Below are 19729 nucleotides of genomic sequence, written 5' to 3' on the forward strand. Positions count from 1 at the left end.
AGCTTGTATACAACAGGATCAATGAACTGCTTATTTGAAGAAAGTGACAAGTAAGTTTTCAAGAACCTAGCTTCCTCAAACATCCCTTCAACATTACCCTCAACTCCAACCTCTATTTCCATAGAAAATCCAGCACATGCAACTCAAATACACGAACTGAAAACCCCCAAACAAAAGTGAACAAGACACAATAAATAGTTAGTTCTTTTCCTTTTCAATGTTGAAACTTTATGCACCACATCCAAATGGCAAATAGATCCAAGCTCACTAAAATGATGACTAACTTAATGAAGTTCATTTACATCAAGTTTTAAAAAAATTAAAAAGAAAAAATCCAATATACTTTAATTCACCTGCTCTAGAATTTAAAGTTCCCAATTTCCAAATACTGTCAGCTAAAACTAAGCTAAAGTCACTCTAAAGTGTTTAACCATCTGCATGAACACTTAACAATCGTAAAACAAATCCAAAATAGTTACATAAAGTCTTAGCAAGCCACTAAACTACATAAATGCAATAGATACATTAAAACTCTGTCACAAATTATAATTGACACCTGAAAAAAAAAATCACCTAATTGGTTGACAACCTTAAATTCCAATAATATGGCAATATAACCAAACCACCACCACCCTCCCCCAAGGAAGCTACATTTCCTATGCGCCTCTCTGTATTTATAAACTAACTCCGAAAATGGAAGTTCACGCTTAAACAAATCTATACAATGCTAAATTCAATTCAAACAGTTGTACTATGAAACACAGACACAATATGCAAATAAAAGATTATATAATTGCACAAAAACAAACCCACAAAAGTGCATTTCAAGCTCAATTGAAACTGAGCTGACTACAAACACTTAAAATTTGACAAATTTATGGATAATTTAAAACCAAAAAAAAATGCAACAAAAATTAATAAGAAGGAAATGAAATAGAGCGAACGATGACTCACCATAAGAGTACGTGAGTGATGGTGAATAATGAGTCACCTCAGTTCGATGCAACTGAAGAAATCATGAAAGTAACCAATTTTGGAAGCTTTAGAGATTAAGTAATCAAATGAATTTAGAAAGAGAGAGAGAGAGAGAGAGAGAGAGAGAGAGAGAGAGATGTTTGGGTTAAGAAATTTGGGTGTGATTTTTAGCTCCCTTTTCCAGCAACTGAGGACTGAAATTTAATATAAGCACGTGAATTCCAAAAATTTTATATTTGTTATTTGTTAGTAATCCTTATTCCAAAAACTAAATACAGCATAAAACTTCGATAAAAAAAAACATATATATATATATATATATATATATATATATATATATATATAAGTTATAAGTTATAAAATAGTAGTGGTAAATAGTATTATTCTCCTCCCATTCTTAGCTCTCTATCGTGAACAGCAGAGCACGAGACATATCTTCACCACCATTCCTCCCCCACATCATAGCACTTTGCGTACATAGAAAAGCCATTCTGCTCAGTTCTTTCTTATCGTCTTAAGTGTTCGCTCAGCATATTATTGACCCCTCTCCATCAAAACCATCAGTTCCCAACCTATTTGCAAGTAAACTTGCTATTTCATTCTTTAAATTTTATTCTATAAACTGGGTTTATTAGTAGATTTGATGTTTGAAAATGTCATTTTAATAGATTTTCTCCTCCTTTTACTTCAAAACTAAGTCTGGGTGAAATGTTATCACTTATGTTTATTGCTTTTTGCATTTTAAAATCCGATAGTTATATCATGTAAACTTGCTATTTCACTTCTTTTAATTTTATTCTATAAACTAAGTTTGTTAGTAGTTTAATGCTTCAAGGTGTTATTTTGATGAGTTTTCTCCTCCTTTTGCTCCAAAACTGAGTTTAGGAGAAATGTGATATTGTGGGTTTTATTACATTTGCATTTTGAAAGCTGATAGTTGGATTGATTCTAGGCATTTTTTTTTTACTTATTCAAGTTATGGTACTAAGTTCCATTTAGTGATTTGTTGTTTTAAACCTATTGCAATGTAGTGTCTGTGGTACTAGAAATATGCTTCTGTTAGATGTATTTATTGTATTGTCTATGAACTTTCTTTTCCTCTATGGGTATGGTATGAGAAATACGCTTCTGACGCTTCTGTTAGATGTATTTGTTATATTCTTTGTGAACTTTCTTTTCCTCTATGGGTATAGTGTGCTATTTTTCCTACTACTCATTGTGTATAATACCGACGAAGTCACATTCACGTTTCATTGAGATGCTTTTAAGTGATAAAAATATGTAGGTTTTTGTCATGTTTTACTGTTTTATTTATTTGCTTATTCTTATCTGTGCATGATATTGGCATTTGAAATTTCTGTCATTCATTTGTTCTGAAAATTGGGTAGATTTATTATTATTCTCGTTTTACTTTTGAGGAAATTAGGAATGAGTTTATCTACTCTTGAACTGTAAGCTCGACTCTTTCACAGGAGTATCCCTTTAATTACATAAAAATTAAAATTATTTTTTTTAAATGGAATGATGATTGTCGATTCCACCAAAAATTAACTGAAGTTACCAGTAATGAAATATTTTCTGAATGAATGCAATAAGTGGCAATCCAGGTCGAACCCTAGAGACTGAATTACTAAATTTCATGCACTTGTGTAATAGAAAAAAAACAAAGGTTTGGGGGAGGGGGGGAGGGGGGGTTTGTAACACTAAATCAGACGAAATCAAGTTCAGAAATTAAAGAACTAAATTTAGGTATAAAATTCTTAAATTAAACAAACTTCAGTCCAAGGTAATTTGTATTCCAATGCATAACTCGATCATAGACAAAAGAAATATAATTATCTCTTATTGAATACTTAACGTAGATTTACCAAACAGTGAGGTAAAACCCTTAACTTCCCTATACTCATCAATTCGAGCCCAGTACTCTTGTTGACTCTAATTATTAACTGAATTGGTATTAAGCAATCCTCATCAATTTAATAACTGCTTTAAGAATAGGAAGTAGTTAAGCTTGAACAACGATTTATAAAGCATAAATCATTTAATTCACCCTATTGTTTCTTTAGGATATTATCAAAAACTTGGATCATAATCAATAATACCTAATGGCTACTCACATTCAATCTTACACAATAATTACGGGTTATGAAGCTGAACTAGCAATTAATCACATCAAACAATTGACTAATAGGCCTTTTTAGCAAATTATTCAATAGATCAAAAACAATAAAATCGAGAAACAATAGATATTCAAAAAAAGACATAATTTAAATTAAGAACCTAGTCTCATAAATCATGCATAAGAACTAGAATCCCTTGAACTGAATTTAGAAACTTAGCCACTTATGTTCATGGCATACAAAAGAAAAATAAAATGGAGAAATCTAAAACTATGGACATGAATGGAGAATGAAGGTATAATGAAGGTGTCAAAGGTCTGAATCAATGTCCATTGCTGCCAAAGATGAGCTTTATAATAAAAAACCTAATCTACAGATAAAACTAAACTTTGAAAATTTTTGAAATTCAAAAAGATAGATTCGCTGCTCTGCAATCACAGCTAATTTTCAGCCACTTCCCTTCCGAATCTGTCTCTGACTTCTTCAGAAAAGTTGTAGCCCTACTTCTTAGCTTTCCAATGAGTACTCATTTGCTCAAATCGGAGGTCTACAGCCCAAGTTATGGGCTAAAAATTGAAACTAGTTTGGACAGACGATCCAGCCCATAATTTTGACTTCATTGCCATTTTTAACCACCAAACCGATGTAGTCTTGTCTTCAGCCCTTCATAAAAGTGGTAGAGGTGGCTCTTAAGGTTCAATTGGGCCTATGTTTGCTTCAATTGGACATCTGAAACTCCAGATATAAAATAAATACCAAAACTGATCGTGAAACGTTAAATATGGGCTTTTGTAATAGACTCATAGCTAATTTTGACAACATTGGAGACTGATTTGGGCTTTGGTCCTTCTTAGTCATTTGTAGTGCTCTGACTTAGCTTTTCAATAAATTAAATAGCATTGGATTTGGAGACCCACAACTTTAGAAACACCTGAAAAATACAAGAAAGGTCAAATTAATGCCAATGCTGAAAATTTCTCAATCTAACATAATTATTCCAACAATTCTCTAAAAATATGTCTAATTGATAATTATACTTTAATCAACTGAATTAGGAATAAAAATACACTAGAAACACTAAATGTGATGGGAGTAAAATTAATAAATTATGCACTTATCAAATTCCTCCACACTTATTCCATGTTTGTCCTCAAGCATTACTTAAACTCTCAATCAACTCCACTTAGAAGTTCACTTAACTTCACCCTATCACAACCTTCTCTAACAAAAGATTAAAAGTTTAAAAGAAGAGGCAAGTAAGGTAATAACCATCACAAAAAATTCTATCAACACCATACCAATATATCAACAATTCTCCAACACAAAATAAAAGGCTTGAAATCAATTAAGCTCACATAATTAAAGTTCCATATAATTTTAAATCAATACACACCAAAATACAAGGCTAATTTATCAAAGCACAACAATTATAGCTCTTTGCAAATCTTAGGGGAGGTAGAAATGACCCCTTTTTTTTAATTTGAAATTGATACTTCTCTCTCATTACAATTACTTTTTATTTATTTATTTATTTTCCATCACCTTCAGAAAAGTACCTTGCTCATATCTTAGCTAGCTTTTGGCTTGAGAATCGACATGGGGTTCATGAAGACCCTTGGTTACTTTGCTTAACTAAAATAGTGGAGCAATTTTCAAGTTCAGCCTTTTATTTCTCCCAATTTCTGCATCTAAATATTACAAAATGTCCTGATAGATTATACAAAGTTCTGAAATATGCATGACACTAGTTTAAAGCACACATAACTAATCATTTCACCATTAAATCAAGCCTAAATGATTTATGCAGAAAAAAAAATTGCTCTATGGTATGGAGAAGAGGGAAAATCCATCATTAAAGTTACTATTACCTTGCCTAAAATCTCAAAAATTCAACCTAAAATAGAAAAGTCATTTCAAGGACAAAGCACTTCTCTCCGAGAGTTAATATAGAATCATGAATCAAGCTTATGAGAACGAATATATATATATATATATATATATATATATATATATATATATATATATATATATATATATATATATATATATATATTTTAAATTGCAGCAACAAATTTCAAACTCCTCCCCCACACTTACTCCTCACATTGTCTCCAATGTAAAACAAATGGAAACAATATAAAATAAAGTCAAAGGAAAAGAGAAGAGCAAATATGATCTTGGCTACCAGCCACCCATGGGTTGCCTCCCAAGAAGCGCTTTTGTTTATCGTCGTTAGCTCGATATGGCAAAGCTCCTTAATCCAAATAAATTGGGTTATTCAATTTGAGCTCCTCCACTGAATGCTCCTGAAACTCCTCATAAAATGGCTTGAGTCTATTACCGTTGACTTTGAACACTTTGTTAGTTTCTAAACTTTTAATTTCAACTGCACCATAAGGAAACACATTAGTAACAACAAAGGGTCCAATCCAACGAGAACGCAACTTACCAAGCATCAGCTTCAATATGGAATTATACAATAAAACTTTTTGCCCAATCACAAATTACTTCCTTAGAATTAGTTTGTCATGAAATGCCTTGGTCTTTTCTTTATGGATCCTAGAATTCTCATAGCCTCAAGTCGAATTTCCTCTAATTTATGCAATTGTAATTTTCTTTCCACACCAGTAGTGTCCAAATCCAAATTACAATGTCTAATAGCCCAATAAGCCTTATGTTCTAACTCCACATGAAGGTGACATAACTTACCAAATACCAATCTGTAAGGAGACATACCTATGGGTGTCTTATAGGCAGTCCTATATGCCCACAAAGCATCATCTAATCTAAGGCTTCAATCCTTCCTATTCGGCTTCACTGTCTTTTCTAGAATGGACTTTACCTCTCTGTTAGACACCTCAACCTGTCCACTTGTTTGAGGATGATAAGCTGTAGATACTCTATGGAAAACACTGTATCTCCTCAACAATGCCTCAACAGTTCTATTATAAAAATGAGTGCCCCGATCACTGATCAAAGCTCTAAGAACTCCAAACCTACTAAAAATGTTTGACTTGATAAAACCTACAACAGCTTTAGAATCATCAGTCCTAATGGCTTTGGCTTCCACCCATTTCAAAACATAATCAATAGCAAGTAATATATAAACAAAGCCAAAAGAAGAAGGAAATGGACCCATAAAATTAATACCCCACACATCAAAAATCTCACAAACAAGTATTGGATTCTGAATCATCTCATTCCTATGAGATATACTTTCCATTCTTTGACATTGCTCACAATTCTTGCAAAAAATATAAGCATCACGAAATATGGTGGGCCAATAGAAACCACAGTCCAATATCTTCCTACCTGTTCTCTTAGGTCTAAAATGACCTCCAAAAGCACCTGATACATCTCCTAATAATTTGATCTGAATAAAATTTCCATAAATACGGGTCATCCCACACATAATACTTAGCCTCACTTTTCAATTTCTCTTTCTTAGCTCTACTCAAATTAAAAGGCACAATCCTAGTAACCAAATAATTCACCAAATCAACATACCAAGGGATCATACCTTGCAATTTAAATAGCTGCTCATCAGGAAAAAGTTCCCGCAAAGGAACTGGCTCTTCTTGTATCACTAACCTGCTCAAATGATCTGCTACCAGGTTCTTAACTCCTTTCTTATCTTTGATTTGAAGATCAAATTCTTGCAGCAGAAGGATCCATCTAATCAACCTTGGTTTTGCTTCCTTCTTTGCCAAGAGATACTTCAACGCTGCATGATCAGAAAAGACAATTACTTTAGAACTAAGCAAATATGACCAAAATTTATTTAAAGCAAAAACTATAGCCAAAAACTCTTTTTCGGTCGTAGAATAATTACGCTGAGCTGAATTGAGTGTTCTGGATGCAAAATAAATCACATGAAAGAGCTTCCTAACACGCTGCCCTAAAACTGCTCCTAGTGCATAATTACTCGCATCACACATAATTTCAAATGGTATAGTCCAATCAGGAGCCTGAATAATAGGGGGTGATGTCAATGCAGATTTCAACTTGTTAAAAGCCTCCTTGCACTCTTGACTAAACTCAAAAGAAACATCTTTTTGCAAGAGTCTAGACAAAGGCAATGCTATCTTAGAGAAATCCTTAATGAACCTGCAATAGAAACCTGCATGACCAAGAAAAGAGCGTACTTCCCTCACAGTTGTGGGGTAGGGAAAGTTCACAATTAAATCAATTTTAGACTTATCCACCTCAATACCCCTATTAAAGACAACATGACCCAAAACAATCCCCTATTCCACTATAAAATACACTTCTCATAATTCACAACAAGATTTTTCTCAATGCATTGCTCAAGAACAGAAGTCAAATGATATAAACATGCATCAAATAAATCACCATACATAGTAAAATCATCCATGAACACCTCAATGCAATTATCAATGTAATCTGAAAATATGCTCATCATGCATCTTTAAAATGTAGCAGGTGCATTACAAAGCCTGAAGGACATCCTTCTAAAAGCAAAAGTTCCAAAAGGGCAAATGAAGGTAGTCTTCTCTTGATCCTCTGGTGCAATCATAATTTGATTATATCCAGAAAAGCCATCAAGAAAGCAGAAATAAGACTTACCTGCAAACCGCTTAAGCATCTGATCAATGAATGGTAGTGGGAAGTGGTCCTTCCTTGTTGTTGAATTCAGCTTGCTGTAGTCTATGCACATTCGCCATCCACTCTGAATCCTTGTTCGAACAAGCTCAATTTCTTGATTTGCTACCACAGTGACTCCTGATTTTTTTGGCACTACTTGGACTGGACTCATCTAATTACTGTCTGAAATTGGGTAAATAACTCCTGCATCCAGTAGCTTTAAAATCTCCTTCTTCACAACCTCCATCATCTGTGGGTTCAACTTCCTTTGAGCTTCTCTACTTGGTTTAGCATCATCTTCTAGTAAAATCCTATGCATGCACACTGATGGACTTATACCTTTGATGTCAGCTATTGTCCATCCAATTGCTTCCTCGTGTATTCTCAAAATTCTAATCAATCTTTTTTCTTGAATCTTTGTTAAATTACTTGAGATGATAATTGGAAGTGTTTCATTGTCTCCCAAGTAAACATACTTCAAATGCTGAGGTAAAGACTTGAGTTCAGGAACAGGTGCCTGCACAATAGAAGGTAATAATTTTGTGTGAGATACAGGTAAGTCAATCTTTGATACTCCATACCTTCTTAGAACAGAATGTAATGACTGCAATGCCATTACTGCATCTTGAACCTCTACACTTAATGGTTAATTGGTACTGACTTCTTAAATTCCTTGACTAATCACCACTTCTAACTCATCCTCCATGCTTAACTCAAAAACATCCTGCATAAATGTATCAACAACATCAATAGAAAAGACAGAATGATCATCAGCAGGATACTTCATGGCATCAAAGATATTAAATTTGACAATCTCTCCATCAAACTCCATAGTTAAGGTACCATCATCCACATCAATTTTTGTCTTGGTAGTTTTTAGGAAAGGTCTTCCAAATAAAATCAAAGCTGACTTTGATGCGGGAGCACTATCTTCCATATCCATAATGTAAAAATCTGTAGGAAAAATCAATTCTCCAACCTGCACCAACACATCTTCAACTATTCCCAATGGGTAAGCATTAAAATGATCAGCTAATTGAATAATAACACTGGTTTCTTTCAAAGGACCCAAATTCAAAGTTTGGAAAACTGAATATGACATGACATTAATAGATGCTCCTAAATCTGCCATTGCACGTTCAAATTTAGAATCACCTATTTTGCAGGAAATAGAAAACGAACCTGGATCCTTACACTTAAGAGGTAATTTCCGCTGAATTAATGCTGACACATTTTCTCCCACATTGATCTTCTCATTATTCCTTAACTTGTGCTTTGTAGTGCATAATTCCTTAAGGAATTTAGCATACCTAGGAACTTGTTTGATCGCATCAAGTAAAGGTATATTAACCTCTACCTTCCTGAAAGTCTCCAAAATTTCTTTCTCTTGTTCTTCTTTCTTAGTCTTAGCCAACCTGCAGGGGAATGGAGGAAGAACAGAATTATTAACCTTATTCAGTTTAGGTTCAGTATTTACCTCAACTTCAGGAACTTTAGACTCTTTTGCTCCTTACTTCTTCTTTTTTATTGACTCATGCGGAGTCTGGTTATCAACTTCTTTCCCACTCCGCAACACTATAGCACTTGCATTTTTTTTGGGATTCATAACTATTTGTGATGGAAGCTTTCCAGAACCTTGAGCTTCAAGCTTATTCACAGATGAAGCTAATTGACCAATCTGCTTTTCTATGTTTTGAATGTTATTTCTAGTCTCCTGTTGAAACTATTGTGTATTGCTAGCCAAAGCCTTAACAATTTCATTAAGTGACATACCTTGATTTGAGGGAGGTGGAGGTGGTTGATTCGCTTGTGGTCTCTGCTGCTGATATCGGTTTTGTACTAGTTAATTCCCATAACTCAAATTAGGATGATCTCGCGATCCCGGATTATAAGTATTAGAAAAGGGATCATACCTGCGTTGCGGTTGTCCATAATTTCCTACCACATTAACATGTTGCTGCTCACTTATTTGATGATGGGGATAACTTGCACACAACTTCTTAAATCACTCCCAATACTCATACAAACTCTCTCCATTGTACTATCGGATGCCACAAATTTCTTTTGTTATGTTAGCAGCACGGGAAGCAGGAAAATACTTCTCCAAAAATATCTGCTTCATTTCATTCCATGAGTTGATAGAGTCAGAAGGAAAGTAATATAACCAATCCTTAGCTGTGCCTTCTAGCAAGAAAGGGAAAGCTCGAAGCGTAATCTGATCCTCTGAAACTCCTTAAGGTTTCATGCTGGAACACACAACATGAAATTCCTTTAAATGCTTATGTGGATCCTCACCTGAAAGACCATGAAACTTAGGCATCTAATGGATTAGTCCAGATTTTAACTCAAAAGCAACATTTAAAGCAGGGAATTGAATACACAAAGGCCGTTGGTTTAGATCAGGAGCAGCCAACTCTTTTAAAGTCCTAGCAACCATAGTTTCATTTTCGGAATCTGAATCCAAACTTAATTCCCTTGGAGATTGGACTCCTTCAGATGTACTCGAAATCTGCTTAGCTTGCTTAGCCAATTTTCTCAATTGTTTAGCTATTTTTCTACTTCTGGATCAAAGAGCAACTCACTAGATGGAGAAGTTCTTATCATAAACACAAAGGAAAAAAATCAAACTAAAAAAAAAAAAAGAAAAATGCCTCAAAAATAAGTATATGGAATTTGGCCTCAAGAGTATGGATTCTTTAGTCTTGTTCAGAAAGTCACTTCCTTCAAAATAAGTATAAAGCGCCCTCCTAATTCAACCAAAATTCTATCGATGAATAGTAACACTGTAATTTTCATCGAAAACCTAAAAACAACAACACTTCACAAACAGAGTTAATAACAAAATATCCTAACACTAAAAACACGAAATCCAATGAACTTTCAGTCCCCGGTAATAGCTCCAAAATTTTGATGATTGCCGATTCCACCAAAAATTAACTGAAGTTACTAGTAATGAAATATTTTTTTAAAGAATGCAATAAGTGGTAATCCAGGTTGAACCCTAGAGACTGAATTATTAAATTTTGTGTACTTGTGTAACAAAAAAAGAACAAAGGTTGGGAGGGGGGGGGGATTGTAACACTAAATCATAAGAAATCAAGTTCAGAAATTAAAGAACTAAATTTAGGTATAAAATTCTCAAATTAAACAAACTTCAGTCCAAGGTAATTTGCATTCCAATGCATAACTCGATCATAGATAAAAGAAATATAATTATCTCTTATTGAATATTTAATGTAGATTTACCAAACAGCATGCAATGCCCTCACATTGGACACTCCTGTATAGTCTACTGTTTCGGCGCCTGATGTCTGACTGGACAGTCAAGATGTCTGGAGATATGTTTGTGACGTCCAGAAAAGTCATAGATAAAAATAAATAACAATTATAAGAAGGGAAAATGGAAATGAAGAAATCCAAGCATAAAAAGTTAAATGAGCCGGGGGTCACAGCGATGGGTGACCACACCAGGAAGTGACTGTGAAGTCAACTGTAACCCTAAATTCGTATGGGACATCATGATACCGCAGCCCTAAGAAAAATTGAGAAGCTAGGAAAAATGTGAAAATCATAGAAAAAGGTGTAGAGCCAGATTAAATAATTAGGTCAGGGTTCCGGAAGAAATATAGAATTATTGGTAAACCGGATTAGTCCGGCGAGGGGCAAATTAGTCAATTCACCCCTAGAGGTGACTCATGACCTAACTGTCCAATAAAATCTGAGAAATAAAAATTGTGAAATATAGATTTAAATTAAAGAAGTATGGAGAAAAAGAAAGGAAAAGAAAAAGAAAAGAAAAAGGATTATTACATCATGGTGACATCACCTACATGACCTCATAATTAATTTCCCAATTTATTTACTAATTTGACCAAGTCAATATTAGAGATAAATATACAAAATAACAAATAAAAGAAATTAATTTGGGGTCTTCATCTTCATTCCTTGCCGCCACCACTCTCTCTCATATCCATCTCTCTAATTTTCCACCATGAAAGCTTATTTGCAAGCTTTCTAAACCCTAAATTCCACCATAATTAGCCTAATTTCTTTAGTTAAATCTTATGTTTGAGTGTTGAAAAGAAGCATGGAGATGTAAATTGAAGGAAAAGTTAAAGAGAATTGAAGATTTAAAACTACACAAAAAGGTTAATGATGGTTGTCGAATCCACCAAAAATTTAATTAACTGAAATTACCAGTTGTAAAATATTTTCTAGAGTAAGTGGTAAATCTAGGTCAAACCCTAGAGACTGAATTATTAAATTTCGTGTACTTGTGTAATGGAAAAAGAAAAAAAGGTTGGGGGGGGGGGGTAATTCACAATCCAAAGAAGAAATCAAAAATAAAAAAATTAATATATAAAATTAAATAAGAAACTCTCAAATTAAACAAACTTTAGTCCAAGGTAATTCACATTCCAATGCATTGATTCGATCATAGACAAAAGAAATACAATCATCTCTTATTGAATACTTAACGTAGATTTATCAAACAGTGAGGTATACCCCTAACTTCCCTATACTCATCAATTCGAGCCCAACACTCTTATTGACTCTAATTATTAACTGAATTGGTATTAAGCAATCCTCATCAAATTAATAACTGCTTTAAGAATAAGAAGTAGTTAAGCTGAACAACAATTTATAAAGCATAAATCATTTAATTCACCCTATTGTTTCCTTAGGTTATTATCGAAAACTGGGATCATAATCAATAAAACCTAATTGCTACTCATGTTCAATCTTACACAATAATTACGGATTATGAAGATGAACCAGCAATTGATCGAATCAAAAAAATTAACTAATAGGCCTTTTTAGCAAATCATTCAATAGATAAAAGACAATAAATCATAAAATAATAGATATTCAAAAAGACATAAATTAAATTAAGAACCTGATCTCACAAATCAAGCAAAAGAACTTGAATCCCTTGAACTGAATTAAAAACTTAGCCACTCATGTTCATGGCTTACAGAAAATTAAAGAAGAAATCTAAAAAAAAAAGAAAGGAGAATGAAGGTGTTTTTGAGATCGAGAGGCTGCTGAATGGTGTGTTTTAGCTGCTGCCCAAAGACGCATTTATAATAAAAAATAATCCCAAAGATAGGAACTAAACTAGGAAAAGTTTTGAAATTCAAAAGACAAATTTTCAGCTTGCATTCATGTCTCTAAAATCAAGGCTAATTTTCAGCAGTTTCTTTTTCGAATCTGTCTCTGCCCTCTTCAGGAAAGTTGTAGCTCTATTTCTTAGCTTTCTAACGTGTACTCATTCGCCCAAATCCGAGGTCTACAACTCAAGTTTATGGCCTAAAAATCGGGACTGGTTCAGACAGACGGTCCAGCCCATAATGACGACTTCATTGCTATTTTTCGTAATTAAAATGGCCTCATCTCGCGTCCAACCCTTCATAGAAGTTGTAGAGGTAGCTCTTAAGGTTCAATTGGGCTTGGGCTTGCTTCATTTGGACTTCTGGAACTCCATATACAAAAATAAATACTAAAACTAGTCATGACACATTAAGTCTGGGCTTTTGCAATAGATCCATAGCTCATTTTATCAACTTTGGAGACTGATTTGGGCTTTAGTCTCTCTTTATCATTTGTAGTGATCTATCTTAGCTTTTCAATGGATTAATCAGCACTCAATTTTGAGACCCACAACTTTAGAAATACCTGAAAAATACATCAAATATCAAATGCTAAAAATTTCTCCATTTAACACAATTATTCCAACAGCTATCTAAAAATATGCCTAAATGATAAATATACTTTAATCAACTGAATTTTGCATAAAAACACACTAGAAACACAAATGTGATGGAAGTAAAATTAATAAATTATGCACTTATCAAATTCCCCCACACTTATTCCATGCTTGTCCTCAAGCATGACTTAAACTCTCAATCAACTCCACTTAGAAGTTCCTTAACTTCACCTTATCATAACATTCTCTAACAAAAGATTAAAAGTTTGAAAGAAGAGGCAAGTAAGGTAATAACCATCACAACAAATTCCATCAACACCATACCAATATATCAATAATTTTCCGACATAAAAAAAAGGCTTGAAATTAATTAAGCTCATACAATTAAAGTCCATAAAATTTTAAATCAATACACACCAAAACACAAGGCTAATTTATTAAGGCATAATAATTATAGCTCTTTGCAAATCTTAGGGGAGATAGAAATGGGCTTTTTTTTTATATGAAATTGGTACTTCTCTCTCGTCACAGTTACCTTTTTTTTTATTTTAACCGTCACCTTCAAAAAAATACCTTGCTCATATCCTAGCTAACTTTTGGCCTGAGAATCGACATGGGGTTCATGAAGACTCCTGGTTACTTTGCTTAACTAAATAGCAAAGCAATTTTCAAGTTCAGCATTTTATTTCCCCCAATTTATGTATCTACATATTATAAAGTGCCCTGATAGATTAAACAAAGTTCTTAAATATGCATAACACTAGTTTAAAGCAAACATAACTAATCATTTCACCATTAAATCAAGCCTAATGATTTATGCAGGACAAAAAATTGCTCTATGGTCTGGAGAAGAGGGAAAATCCATCATTAAAGTTACTATTACCTTGCCTAAAATTTCAAAAATTCAATCTAAAACAGAATAAGTCATTTCAAGGACAAAGCACTTCTCTTCGGGAGTTAATATAAAATCATGAATCAAGCTTATAAGAACAAATTTATATATATATATATATATATATATATATATATATATATATATATATATATATATATATATATATATATATTTTTTTTAATATTCAAAAAGATTGCAGCAACAAATTTCTTCTCCCCTACACTTAAAACTTACATTGTCCACAATGTAAAGCCCAAATGCAAAAGAAAAGGAAAAAAAATGGTAGAAAATAAAATAAGATAAAGGAAAGAAAACAAATCTGATTGTGGCTAACAAGCCACCCATGGGTTGCCTCCCAATAAGCACTTTTGTTTATCATCGTTAGCTCGATATAGCAAAGCTTCTTAATCCACTGAATGCTCCTGAAACCCCTCATAAAATGGCTTAAGTTCATGACTGTTGACCTTGAACACCTTGTTAGTTCCTAAACTTTGAATTTCAACTGCACCATAAGGAAACACATTAGTAACAACAAAGGGTCCAATCCAATGAGAACGCAACTTACCAGGCATCAACTTCAATCCAGAATTATACAATAAAATTTTTTGCCCAATCACAAACTGCTTCCTTAGTTTGTCATGGAATGCCTTTGTCTTTTCTTTATAGATCCTAGAATTCTCATAAGCCTTAAGGCGAATTTCCTCTAATTCATGCAATTGTGATTTTCTTTCCACACCAGCACTATCCAAATTCAAGTTGCAATGTCTAACAGCCTTATATTCTAACTCACCCTCCATGCTTAACTCAAACACATCCTGCACAAATGTATCAACAACATCAATAGAAAAGATAGAATGATCATCAACAGGATATTTCATAGCATCAAAGATATTAAATTTGATAGTCTCTCCATTAAACTCCATAGTTAAGGTACCTTCATCCACATCAATTTTTGTCTTAGCAGTTTTTAGGAAAGGTCTTCCAAACAAAATCAAAGCTAACTTTGATGAAAGAGCACTATCATCCATATCCAGAATGTAAAAATCTGCAGGAAAAATCAATTCTCCAACCTGCACCAACACATCCTCAACTACTCCTAATGGGTAAGCATTAGAACGATCAGCTAATTGAATAATGAGGCTGGTTTCTTTCAAAGGACCCAAATTTAAAGTTTGAAAAACTGAATTTGACATAACATTAATAGATGCTCCTAAATCTGCCATTGCACTTTCAAATTTAGAATCACCTATTCTGCAGGGAATAGAAAATGAACTTGGATTCTTACACTTAGGGGGTAATTTTCATTGAATCAATGCCGATACATTTTCCCCCACACTGATCTTCTCATTATTTCTCAACTTGCGCTTTGTAGTGCATAATTCCTTAAGGAATTTAGCATACTTGGGGATTTGTTTGATCGCATCAAGTAAAGGTATATTGACCTCTACCTTCCTGAAAGTCTCAAAATTTTCTTTCTCTTGTTCTTCTTTCTTATTTTTAGCCAACCTGCATGGGAATGGAGGAAGAACAGAATTATTAACCTTATTCAGTTTAGGTTCAGTATTTACCTCAACTTCAGGAACTTCAGACTCTTTTGCTCCTTGCTTCTTCTTTTTTATTGGCTCATGTGGAGTCTGATTATTAACTTCTTTCCTACTTCGTAATAGTATCGCACTTGCATTTTCTCTAGGATTCATGACTATTTGTGATGGAAGCTTTCCAGAACCTTGAGCTTCAAGCTTGCTCACAAATGAAGCTAACTGACTAATCTGCCTCTCTATGTTTTGAATGCTATTTCTGGTCTCCTGTTAAAACTGTTGTGTATTGTTAGCCAAAGCCTTAACAATTTCATCAAGTGACATACCTTGATTTGAGAGAGGCAGAGGCGTAGGTGGAGGTGGAGGTGGTTGATTCACTTGTGGTCTCTGCTGATGGTATCGGTTTTGCACCGATTGATTCCCATAACTCAGATTGGGATGATCTCGCCATCCTAGATTATAAGTATTAGAAAAGGGATCATACCTGCATTGTGGCTGTCCATAATTTCCTACTGCATTAACATGTTGCATTGATTCATCATCTTGTAATGCAGGACACATGTCAGTAGCATGACCCGAACCCGAACAAATCCCACATATGTTAATAGTTTGCATTTTCCCTATAGCCAATTGCCTCACCAAAGAAGTTAAATCAGAAATCTGTTTCTCAAGATTAGATGTACTTACCTCATTAACCTTCTTAGGTGCGTGATCCATTCTCATTCCAAACTGCTGAGAGTTTACTGCCATGTTAGCAATCAGCCTTCTTGCTTCATTTGGTGTCTTGTCAACCAAAGCTCCTCCACTGGCAGCATCTATCATACTGTGGTCCATTGGTAGAAATCCCTCATAGAAATACTGAATCAACAGCTGCTCACTTATTTTATGATGGGGACAGCTTGCACACAGTTTCTTAAATTGTTCCCAGTACTCATACAAGCTCTCTCCATTATACTGCCTGATGCCACAAATTTCTTTTCTTATATTGGTAGCACGGGAAGCAGGAAAATACTTCTCCAGAAATATCTGCTTCATCCCATTCCATGAGTTGACAGATCCGGAAGGAAGGTAATACAACCAATCCTTAACTGTGTCTTCCAGTGAGAAAGGGAAAGCTCGAAGCTTGATTTGATCCTCTGAAACTCCTTGAGGTTTCATGCTGGAACAAACAACATGAAATTCTTTTAAATGCTTATCTGGATCCTCACTTGCAAGACCATGAAACTTAGGCAACAAATAGATTAGTCCAGATTTCAACTCAAAAGCAACATTTAAAGCAAGGTATTGAATACACAAAGGCTGTTGGTTTAGATCAGGAGCAGCCAACTCTTTCAAAGTTTTAGCAGCCATGGTTTTGTTTTCGGAATTTAAATCCAAATCCGAATCTGAACTTAACTCCTTTGGAGATTGGACTCCTTCAGATGTACTCAGAATTTGCTTAGCCTGCTTAGCCAATTTTCTCAACTGTTTAGCTATTTTTTCTACTTCTGGATCAAAGATCAACTCACCAGATTGAGAAGTTCTTGTCATAAACAAAAAAAAGTCAAAGTAAAAATAGAAAAATACCTCAAAACCCTAGAAAATAATCGAACTTGGCCTCAAGAGGGTGGGGATTCTTTGGTCTTGATTAGAACGTCGTTTCCTTCAAAATAGGAATGGGTCACCCTCCAAATTCAACCAAACTTCTTAATAAATAGTAACACCATAAAAATTTGTTTTTCGAAAACCTGAAAATAGCAACAACTCATAAACAAAATTAATAACAGAATATCCTAACACTAAAAACACAAAATCTAATAAATTTCAGTCCCCGGCAACGGCGCCAAAATTCTTGATGGTTGTCGAATCCATTAAAAATTTAATTAACTGAAATTACCAGTTGTGAAATATTTTTTGCAGTAATTGGTAAATCCAGGTCAAACCCTAGAGACTGAATTATTAAATTTCGTACACTTGTGTAATGGAAAAAGAAACAAAGGTTGGGGGGGTAATTCGCAATCTAAAGAAGAAATCAAAAATCAAAAATTAAGATCTAAAATTAAATAAGAAACTCTCATCTATTGACTCCTTCTCGTGTCTCATCTATCAGAACAATATCATCCGCAAACATCATGCACCAAGGAATACTCTCTTGTATATGTTTCGTCAATTCTTCTAAAACTAATGTAAAAAGGTAAGGGCTTATGGCTGATCCTTGGTGTAATCCAATTGAGATCGGAAAATCTCTTGTGTCCAATCCCACTGTAAGCACAATAGTTGTCACGACCCAACCTATGGGCTGGACCGGCACTAGGACCTGGGCCAGCCTAAAGCCCCCGAGGCCCGTAGTAAGCCTAACTATTCATTAATTCAACTCTAAGGCCCATTTGGGCCCAATTTCAAGAAATCAACCGGACAGAGTCCGGCCATAAAGTGGACCTTTCAACGGGGAGTTTTTGACTCACCCGACCTGTAAACAAAATATATCATCAATTGGGGAGCTCAGCTCACCCTCCACATACTCATATCAACATAAAGATAAATGGGAGCTCAGCTCCCTCATCCAGTCCATCAAACATGCATATAATAATTTTACAGGTCCACATAACAATTTATATTACAGACCCGAATCAATTAAATATTTCTAACACATGCGGAAATTCTAGAAGTTTATAGAATTACACAAACATGAGAAAATGACCTGCGAGGGAGAAAAGCAGGTTAACTTCAAAAATATCCTCCTGTGGCCTGGAAAAATATTGAACAGGAGTGAGCGTTCGACTCAGAGAGTAAAATATCAATTTTAACCATAATCTCTATAACTATCTAAAACTAATGTACCCTGTAGAGTGAAATGCAACACCAGTAATAATTTCACATCATAACATCAAAAAGGTAATTTGGAGCACTCACGCACCCAGTAATATTAATCAATATATATATGGGAGCTGATCCCCTATACAGCTTTCTTAAATCCAACCTGTGCCAGCGAAGAACTCAAGCCGGACTTTCGCTTAATAAACCAAATCGAGGTCCCAGCGAAGAACTCAAGCCGTGACTACCCCCGAAGGACCGGGTCCCAGCGAAGATCTCAAGCTGTGTCTACCTGTCCTATCCATAGTCCACACCACATCACACGCACGCCAACGCACGCACACTGCTCCAAATTACCACAACAACATACATGGCACTTTCACAGTTATGAATGCAACATAAATCATGCCTAAAGTTTATCTACATAGATATATGCATATAAGTGATGCATGGGCATGCTTAAACATATAATAATAGTGAAATTACAATTAAAATTAATATTTTGCTCACAAATTTGACAACGGTCACTGTGACGGCTGGGCGGAGGAAGAAGGCTGTCCCGGCTCACCTGACAATTACATTATAATTATTTAACACAATTGACTCAATACAAATCATGAAAAGACCAAATACGTCCTAAGTCGTGCCGAAAATCCGGCAGAGTCTCCCCTATACCTAGGACCTACCCAACCTGCAAAAAGGGCTCAAAACACACTTCTATATTCACAATCCATATATCCACAACTCAATCACATCACACAGCCCCTCCTGGGCCCATCCAAACAGTCATTCATCACAATATGTAAAATTTCAATTTAGTCCTTATAATTGATCATTTTTGCAAAAACTACCCAAATAAGCTCTAAAAATTCTAAAACTTTGCCCCGCGGTCCTTAGCAATATTACTAGGCTATTGCAAAAAGAATCATAATTTTCTGAGCTACCACGAATATTTTATGAATTTTTAATCCTATTTAAGCACTAGAAAATTATGAAAAAGTAAGGTTCGGGTTTACCTTTGCCGATTCCGACTTCGGGAACGCGCTCGGGATGTCTGATAATGGGGGGGTAGCCAAAACTTCGGTCCAATTCGGAG

The 19729-nt window shown here is 34.5% G+C and overlaps 2 non-coding genes across 2 annotated transcripts; both read left to right on the plus strand.

Annotated features, from left to right (window-relative positions):
• Positions 1-9667: 9667 nt before the first annotated feature.
• On the plus strand, positions 9668-9774 carry LOC131169815 (small nucleolar RNA R71). Its single transcript, XR_009140728.1, has one exon. It is a non-coding gene; the product is annotated as a small nucleolar RNA R71 (small nucleolar RNA).
• A 6946-nt stretch (positions 9775-16720) lies between these two features.
• Positions 16721-16827, plus strand: LOC131169726 (small nucleolar RNA R71). Its single transcript, XR_009140625.1, has one exon. It is a non-coding gene; the product is annotated as a small nucleolar RNA R71 (small nucleolar RNA).
• The last annotated feature ends 2902 nt before the right edge of the window (positions 16828-19729 follow it).

This window comes from Hevea brasiliensis, chromosome 1 (genome assembly GCF_030052815.1).
Source record: "Hevea brasiliensis isolate MT/VB/25A 57/8 chromosome 1, ASM3005281v1, whole genome shotgun sequence".
In the NCBI taxonomy this organism is placed as follows: Eukaryota; Viridiplantae; Streptophyta; class Magnoliopsida; order Malpighiales; family Euphorbiaceae; genus Hevea; species Hevea brasiliensis.